The sequence below is a fragment of the Eucalyptus grandis genome, chromosome 10 (assembly GCF_016545825.1).
Source record: "Eucalyptus grandis isolate ANBG69807.140 chromosome 10, ASM1654582v1, whole genome shotgun sequence".
Taxonomy (NCBI): Eukaryota; Viridiplantae; Streptophyta; class Magnoliopsida; order Myrtales; family Myrtaceae; genus Eucalyptus; species Eucalyptus grandis.
In genome coordinates, this window is record NC_052621.1 from 6,522,272 (window position 1) to 6,531,997 (window position 9,726).

At 41.6% G+C, this 9,726-nt stretch overlaps 1 pseudogene; it reads right to left on the bottom strand.

Moving 5' to 3' along the window:
• Window positions 1–3,486: 3,486 nt before the first annotated feature.
• Window positions 3,487–6,501, bottom strand: LOC104423467 (annotated as a pseudogene).
• Between the last annotated feature and the right edge of the window lie 3,225 nt (window positions 6,502–9,726).

A 9,726-nucleotide genomic window follows, 5' to 3' on the forward strand; every position in this document is an offset into this window, starting at 1 on the left:
GCTCTATAAATAGATATGAGCATAGAGCTTCATAAGGGTTTTTGGTTTTCTCGATTCGATTCCAAAAAGAGCTTTGATGTCCTTTTCTACTCTTCTATTTTTCCCCGAGTGTCTTGGTTCATTGAACGGTTCGACAGAAAGTCCTGTTTGCATAGTACTAATCCAAACAAGGTTCGAGGTGTTGTATCTTGGGAGGCATAGTTCGTGAATCTGCGGAGCACATTTGGCAGGAACTAATCGCCTTAAGGAGATTCGGTTATCCGTACCTCACCTCCAATTTTATGTTATTTTTCAATGATATCTTATTTTCTTCTTCTTCAAGAGTTGTAAGTTTACATAAAAATAAGAATATTATATAACTGTAATCGTCTTCTTTACATTGATGTTCTGATTGCAACAAACAATTTGTGTATTCTGTGGATTAATTTCCAACAATCTTAAGGCGATTAAGTCACTCACTGTTTGTTGTTCTTGTCAGATTATTAAGATGGCTGAAAATAATCAAGTGCCATTCAATGTCTCGAATGTTTCAGGAGATGTTCCTATGGTTGATTTGATCGTTGCTATGGAAGATGTTCAACCCTCAGGGTTTGAATTTGTAGTAGCCAATGCTACGGGCCCTTGGGCTAACACCAACTTTGGTGGTGCGGGTACAAGTCATACGACTGGTATGCCCGGGACTGTTTTTTATAACAGTGTAGGCCAAATGGCTTTTGGTTCTGTTTCTGGATGGATGGTTCAACGAATCTTGCCTACTGTGATGACAACACCTCCAGTTATAGCTAATGAGAGATTGTCTGCTGTGGTGATGTCCGAAGCATCTCTAGTGTCGAACACTAGTGGCTGGTGGCTAGATATAGGTGCCACAAATCACATCTGTGTAGATAAACACATGTTCTCATCTTATGAGAAGGCTGAAGAAAATGAGAAGCTTTATATGGCTAACTCTGCATCAGCAAAGATTGCCGGAAGAGGAAAGGTGATCCGAAGTTTACATCGGCAAGGAGGTCGCCCTTTGAATGTGCTTTGCATGTACCGAGATTCGGAAAAATCTAATTTCTGGCCCTATACTTGTTAAGAAGGGTTTCAAAGTTGTATTTGAATCTGACAAGTTTGTACTTTTAAAAGGAGGGATGTATGTGGGGAAATGGTACTTGTGTAATAATCTGTTTAAGGCCAATGTGACTGTTATTGATGTAAACTCAAAATATGTGTACCCTAAGACTATTAATAAAGAAAAGTCTTCAGTTTACACTGTTGTGTCTCCTTTTCTATGACATGATAGATTAGGACATGTAAATTATGGTACAATGAAGATAATAACAAACTTGGGGTTAATTCCAAGATTTGAGTTGAATGCCCGTTACAAGTGTGAGACTTGTGTTGAGGCTAAGTTTGTCAAGAAATCTTTCAAATCCATTGAAAGAATGAGTGAACCTCTACAATTAATCCATAGTGATTTATGCGATTTAAAGTTTGTAGAAAGTAAAGGTGAAAAGAAGTACTTCATCACATTTGTAGATGATTGTACTAGATTTTGCTATGTCTATTTCTAACTAGCAAATATGAGACTATGAGCATGTTTGTCAAGTATAAAAATGAAGTTGACAACCAACTTGATAAACAAATCAAAGTGCTTAGGTCTGATAGAGGAGGAGAATACAGTTCAATCAATTTGAAAGAGTTTTGTGCTAGTTTTGGAATAATTATCCAAACAACTGCACCTTATACTCCACAACAAAATGGAGTTGCTGAATGATTGAACATGACACTAAAGGAGATGGCTAACGCCATGCTTTTGAGTTCAGATTTACCTTAGAACTTATGGGGGGAGGCAGTTTTAACTGCAAATTATATTCTTAATGAAATACCTCACAAAAGGCTAGGTAAAACTCCATACGAGTTATGGAATGAAAAGTTACCATCCTACAATTTTCTAAAAGTGTGGGGGTGCATAATGTGATTTATAACGGTAAGTCTAGACATATTCGTCGTAGACATAACACCGTAAGGCAGTTACTCTCAAATGGAATCATTTCTTTAGACTTTGTAAAGTCAAAGGAAAATATTGCGGATCTGCTGACAAAAGGTTTGTCGAAAGAGCATATAAACTGCGCATCGAAGGGAATGGGTTTAAGAGCCTTAACCTAAAGAGATTCCAGGGTGGAAACCTAACCTATGCGATTGGAGATCCCATGGACTAGATTTAATAGGACAACGCAAATTTTGGAAACTCTAGTGTAAGCACTGTCTCCCATTCCTATGATACAACAGTGCTTTTCTACAGCGTTATTAAGGGTATGTTATGCGTTTAATAATTCCTATAACTTGGAATGTAACATCCAAGTAACATCCAAGTAAAACATGGTAGGATATCTTTAATAGGAATGCACCTATATGTGTGGAGCTGGCCGATTCTATAAAAATCTTTAAAGGCTAGATTTTCTAAAGCACGCACGAATCCCAAGAGGTTTAGGGCCGAAAGAACGAACACAACCGAGAACCAATCTTGAATTGGAAATACTCCGTGTGAGGTTTATTATCTAGGCTTACACAAACAACTGGTGATTCAAGGCTTAGTCCATCGAGTAGTTAAGTAAGTCCAATAATCTTTCACTAAAGAAGGTTCAAAGCGAAAGCTACCTATCTTGATGCAGTTTATTTCAATAGGCATGCTCAGATTCCTTCGAGTCAAAGATGTTTTGTTGATCCATTAATGTGGGGGATTGTTGTAATTATGGTTATAATTATGGTTAATGGATTAACGGAAGCCAATAAATTAAGATACGTTTTTTCTGTTCACGTATCTCTTTTTGGATTCATGAATTTCCTATACTTTTATGTTCACGTATCTATTTAATTCATGAATTTTCTAGATTCATGTATCGTTTAGTTCATGTATTTATTGAGTTCATGAATCTCTTGAATTCACGTATCTCTGGATATATGAATCTCTTGAATTCACGTATCTCTTTATTCATGAATCTCGTGGATACACGCGTCTATTTAATTCATGTATCTCTTTAGTACATGAACTAAAAAGTTCTATAAATAGATATGAGCATAGAGCTTCATAAGGGTTTTTGATTTTCTTGATTCGATTCCAAAAAGAGCTTTGATGTCCCTTTCTACTCTTCTATTTTTCCTGAGTGTGCTGGTTAAATTGAACGGTTTGATAGAGTCCTGTTTGCATAGTGCTAATCCAAACAGGTTCGAGGTGTTGTATCTTGGGAGGCATAGTTCGTGAATTTGCGGAACACCTTTAGCAGGAACTAATTGCCTTGAGGAGATTCGGTTATCCGTACCTCACCTCCAATTTTATGTTATTTTTCAATGATATCTTATTTTCTTCTTCTCCAAGAGTTGTAAGTTTACATAAAAATAAGAACATTATATAGCTGTAATCGTCTTCTTTACATTGATGTTTTGATTGCAACAAACAGTTTGTGTATTCTGTGGATTAATTTCCAACACATAGAAACACACTTATTCATCAAGTCTCCCATGATCCTTGTGTTTAACGTTGTAGTGACACCCTGCAGGCTTCAATAATAATTTTATTGAGAAAAAAAAGGTCAAAATTCTTGAAATGGGTTGCTCCAATGTTCTAGTTTTGCCCATTTGTCGGCTTGGCTTTGGTTTCGAATTCTGGATCGTTTTCTTGTACTTGTACCAGGAAGCCCAAAACACATAGTTTGCCAGGCTGAGGCAACTGAGCACAGCCAGGAACCAGTAGAAGAGGTTCAGATTGTTCGGGTTCATGTTCGTCTCGTGCAACCACCCTTGCTTGCTTGGGGCGATCCTTCTCGTCACCGAGTTTATGATGTTAACGAAGATGGGGCTCAGGAAGTAGCCGAAAGACAGCAACAGCCGCGTCAGAGAAGTGGATAGCGACTGCATTCCCGACGGTGCCTCCTTGTAGAAGAACTCTAGCAATCCAACCACCGTGAACATGTTGGCGATTTCGAATATGCCGTATTGGAAAGACAACCAGAACATGCTGATGGGATGCAATGGATCTTCAATGGCGTGATTCATTCTCTTCACTTTGAGCAATCTGGCGATCAGCATAGAGATGGTCGAAAGGATGAGCCCTACTCCGACGTGCTGGAGCTGAGTGATGCCCGTCGGATGGCCGGTGATTTTTCTAGCGAAGGGCACAAAAACAAACTGGTAGGTGGGTATAAGGAAGGACATGAAGAACAGGGGTATAATGGGAATTGATGCAGACGGAAATTTGAATGAGCCAATGTGGGGATCCATGAGGTCGCCCTGGTGTACTGAGAATGTTTGCAGTTGTGCCATGCACGTGTTCATTACAACTGTGCTGAAAAGTATGGGAAGCATCCTTGTGAGTACTTTCACTTCTTCGACTTGGGTTACTGTGCAGAGTTTCCAGGGTTCTGCGGGTGCGTTTGGGAACCACTTCCCAAAGCCCCTTTGAAGCCTAAAGGTACTTGGCCAAATGCCACCCGTTTGGGAAAATTTTTGAGCCGCATTTCGGAAATGCCAAGATGTGAAGCCGAAAGCCCAAGGCAGGGGGGACCCGCCTTGGCTTTCGGCTTTTTCGGGCATGCCCACGCGGGCACTGTTCATAATTTTTTTTTTCCGAAATTGTCCTCACGAATGTTTTGTTTTTCCGGTTCTTGCCCTTGTGTCGCTACTGTTCATCTTCTCCGGGGTTCGGTTCCGCCGACCGCGAGCGGCGGCGATCGCTAGAGGGACGCCGGCGATCGTCGGGGGTGGCGCGACCGACGCCGGAGGTGGCGCGACCGAGTGGGCGGGGTCACCGCAACCCAGATCCGAGAGGCGGCACGGTCTTCTTCTTCCGCGAGCTTCTTCTTCGCGGCGGTCGCCGGCGACCGTCGCCCGGACGAGTGACGCGGGCGGTGGCGCGACCGCCGCGACCCACGGCAAGGTGCGGGTCACCGCGACCCAGATCCGGGGCGGCGGGTGGTCGCGGAGGACCTTGCCGCCCCGATCCGGGTCGCGCGACCTCGCGGCCCCTCGGATCCGGGTCGCGGCGGCGTCACGCGACCTCCCGCGACCTCGCCGCCCCCGGCCCGAGGGCGGCGCGGTCGCGCGACCCGCCGCGACCCAGATCCGGGCGGCGAGGTCCTCCCGCGACCTCGCTGCCCTAGATCCGGCGTCGCCGCCGAAGAGGTCACCGGAGGTCGCGACGGCGTCGCGCGACCTCCGCCCCAGATCCTTTGGTCGGAGGTCGCCAGGCGCCACCGCCCTTTGGTCAATTTTTTTAATTTTTCTTTTGATAATTTTTTTTTTTTTACCACAAAGATCCTTTGTAAGTGTAATTCCCCAAACACTATTTTGCTCAAAATACTTTACAAAGAACTTTCAAAGTACAATTTACCAAACACGGTTGCATTTTGGAAAACACCTTTAAGTCAAAGGTATTTGCATTTTCCTAAAGGTTTTTCCCAAAAGTGGTTCCCAAACGCACCCTGCATTTGTCCCGTCACGGAGAATAGCCACTTTGTCGAAGAACCTGGTTGATTAGAGAGATTTGACAATCAATCTTAAGATATAAGGATTGTTTTTAATAGGAAAATTCGACAGAGGCAGCTATATGAGGGAAACTTGAAAAGAGAATGATTTGTTGGTTAAACAAAGATTTTTGGTCTTTGTTGTTGGTTTTAGGATCGAAAAGTTACTGCCAAAAACTAGATCGTCTAGGAGTTTCAAGTGACCTTCCGTATGGACTATGGAAGGATTTCAGTTGAATACCTGAACTGGTCGGAATGCGGAATTTTCTCTTCAGACGGATCTCTCTCTTTCTCAATAATCTCATACAATTCGTCAGGATTTACTGGTGGCATTAACTGTCTTTTCCGAATTGAAACCATGACCACCTGAAATGCAAATATTACAGCTGATAACTACGTACGTAAATGACCGAGAACACAGTTTAGGTGTGTCAACAAAATAAACCTTTGCGATCTTCAACAGAGGACTGTTCCCACGGGGAGGAAAAATGTAGAATGGCTTCCCAAGAGCAAGAATGATGAATACAACCAATGCAGTCATCGCACCGATGAAAAATCCCCAATACCAGGACTTATTCATGCTAACCCACACAACTCCAGTGATTCCAATAATGCCTCCAAGGATTGTACTGAGCAAGTACCAATTAAAGCAACCATAAGAGGCTTCTCTCCAGCGACACCATTCCCATATAACTGATCGCCACCAAGTGCCGGAAGAGCACCCTTGACTCTGCCAGCACCGAGTGCGAGTAGAATCATAGAGGTATACAAAAAGAGTGCTTTGCCTCCTTCAATGCACGATGATTTGCCACAAGGGTGAGGGTGAAGATTCTTGGAATACGCTTGAATTATGACCATAACCAGTGCCTGCACATGATATCAGCATCCTATGAACACAAAAGTAGGAGGAAAGAACATTCTTTATCCTGCACTTGAGGTTTAAAACTATATTTCTGAAAATTACCACAACTTCCACGGAGCCAAATATCAGATCAGATCAGGCTAGAGGAATAATAAACATGTATTGTCGGTTTCTGAGCCTATACATTTTGGGCTTCTTCGTGTGAGTACAAGACAGATGCTCAAGTTTCTGAGCCTAGCCCCAAGGGAGATACAATCAGATAACATAGCTACTTCTGTCCTTCTTTTCATTGGGACTGGGGAAGCTAACATAAAAATTCAAGGTCGCAAGTCCAGACCAAAGAATCCAAAGTTGCTCTCTATATATGTTTCGATTTCTTGAGTGATGACTTGAAGCCTCCCAATCTACTTTGCAAATATTCTCTGATACCCAACGACAAATGTAAACCTTTGTACATTTTAATTTACTTGTTTGGGGCCTCAAGGTAATATCCAAATATGCTCACAAAAAACATAATGAAAGTTGACGTAGATGATGTCATTCTTGTCCATGAGAAATTGCGGGTAATATCCTGTAAGGAATTTCAAGAAGTAGGATGACTGGATCAGTTCATTCATTACAAAAGATGGAATCAGAAATAAGAGCCATCAAATCAACAAATGGAGGTAACCCAAGGAATCTCCAACTGCAGATGTTCTTGGTCTTAATATGTGCTTTGTTGTGGCTGCTCCTGCAAAACAGACAATCAGTCTTCATCATCAACCGAAGATGAAGACAGAAAAGGGAACATCATGTCCTAAGATATATGTCATCAAGAAGATGGAGAAAGAGACTGGTGATGCTTTGGCTCCGTGTGTTAATATAGCTACAACTCTGTTCCGTATTGTTCATAGTCGCAATGGCCAGGCAAATTATACAAGCTGGAATCATCGAGAGCTTTTTCTAGAAATTTGAAAAATATCAGCAGTGGTTTCATATTGTTTCTATCACATTAAAGGTTTTCAAACTCATGCCATTTTCTCCACTTATCGATATGGTTTTTATTGATTTAGTCTGATCCGATGCAGGTTGACAAGAATGTGGACATGTCCCTCAGTTAAGCGCGTGCAGATAAGGGTGGATACAGGGCTAGCATTTTTGTGTTTGGTGAGCATATCCTTACTAACTTGACCACAGAATTCTGCTAAGCTAAAACACATAGCAAGAAAGATCGTCTTGAGGGAGATTTTTTTACCATAATAGGTTATGCAGGATTGGCATTCCTCGAGAATATTGGGTTTGTGGCCAACATGTCAACCATGGTCCTCTACTTCATATACGTACTTTACTTCAGCCTGTCAACATCTTCCAACACTTTAACAAACTTCATGGGCACGGCGTGCTTGCTCTCAGTTGTTGGCAGTTTCTTCTCCGACACTTACCGAAATGGACTCTACACTTGTCTGATATTTTGGCTCCATGGAAGTTGTGGTGATTCTCAAAGCCTTTTGTTTTTTTACCTCAAGGACAGGGAAAAGATTGTTCTTTTATCTACTTTGATGTTCATGGGAATGCTGATGTCGTTTGCAGGCATTGGGCATGGCCACAATTCAAGCGTACTCCAAGAATCTTCATCCTGATCCTTGTGGCAAATCATCATGCATTGAAGGAGGCAAAGCTCTCTCTTTGTACACCTCTATAAATGGTTTCACGGATGTAGCGAATTGTCTTACTGGCACTTGGTGCTGGTGGAATTAAAAGGGCCCTTCCAGCACCTGGTGGCGACCAGTTTGATTGGAATGGAACCAATGGAGGGAAGGTTATCGCAAATTACTTCAATTGGTACTTGCTCGGTACAACCCTTGCCGGTATCACTGGAGTCACTGGTCGTGTGGGTTAACATGAGTAAGTCTTCATACTGGGGTTTGTTCATCGGCACAACGACTGCATTAATTGCATTCGTTGTTCTCGCTCTTGGAAAGCCCTTCTACCGTTTCCCTCCCTGGGGGAACAGTCCTTTTCTTGAAGATCAGTTATTTGTTTTCGAAGTGCTAACTCAGATACAAAAGAAAGGAAGTTCAGCAGCAATGGTAAATTAGCTCAGGTTTCCCAAACCAACAACTTCCACATAAAGAGCAGATGATGACTTTAGGAACTTTAGGAGAGGAAAATAGTTAACGTGATTTTCATCAGAAACATGGCAACAGAAACAACCATTTTCACACAATATGCAAGATCGGCGACAAAGCAGTGTGCCTTTTGTTGTGGAGATTAAGATGGCAATTAAACACACTTCTTCTCGTTGATCCGGCAACTTCGCCGAGACTAACATCATCCCATCGCCGGTGTCTAATGGTTCCTCAAAACTTCTCAATATCTTGGACTAATAAACAATCCGAATCCCTTTCTCAGACAATTCTGCTGTTCCAAGGCAGATGAATGCGTACTGTTCATAATTGTTCTACACATTTTCTGGTGTACACATAAGCTCCAAATCTAAAAGCTCACAGAAAGACATGAAGAGCTAAACTGGCCTCATCTTGAGGTAGAATCTATTGCCATTTTGACGTACATCATTAGTTGTGCCTGGCAATTGGCATCATATGAACTGTGAATCCAAGATTTCCCATGCAAATTGGTCGCTGAGAATTCCTGATAGAAACCTAAAACTACAACGGGGTTAGAAAATTTTAATGTGCAAATAAGATCCAAATATTGGTTATTTTTATTTTTTTTAATTCCATGATGGAGCCGATATTTTCAAACCGCATCTAGACGGAGATACGAAACATGTAATGGAATCTTTTTGTCGATGAGATTAGGGATCAATTTCATCACAAAGTTAAGCTGGGGCCAAAATCAAAACTATAGCAAATATATGGTATTACTTTGGGATGCTGATATGAATGATCTCTAAATGTACATCCAATGCACAATATCCTCTTTGAATTTTTAAATTGTACAACGTGATTCTTGAATATTTGGCTTAACATGCAAATCATCTTTAAATTTTTAATTTGTTTAATATGGATCCCGAGCTATTGGTGAATCTTCAATGTTGGCCTTAAATCATATGAAAATATTGAAAAGTTTAAGGATGAACCAAAATTGACCTCTAATCCATCCCGGGTAGCTGCGTTGGTTAATAGTCCGTTCCTCATTACAAAAGTCGAGAGTTCGAAACCCGTAATTGCTAGTGATTTAAATAAGAGGCTCTGGTGATGGGTTCTTGGCTAGTCTCTTTTGAAATATTGGGGCTTGACCCTCAAGAGCTGGAGTCTGTGGTGGAGTCCTTGGTTATCAAAAGAGAAAAAAAAACCAAAATTGACCTCTAGCATTTGGGTAGATGATATTTTTGAATTTTGACTTGATATATAATAT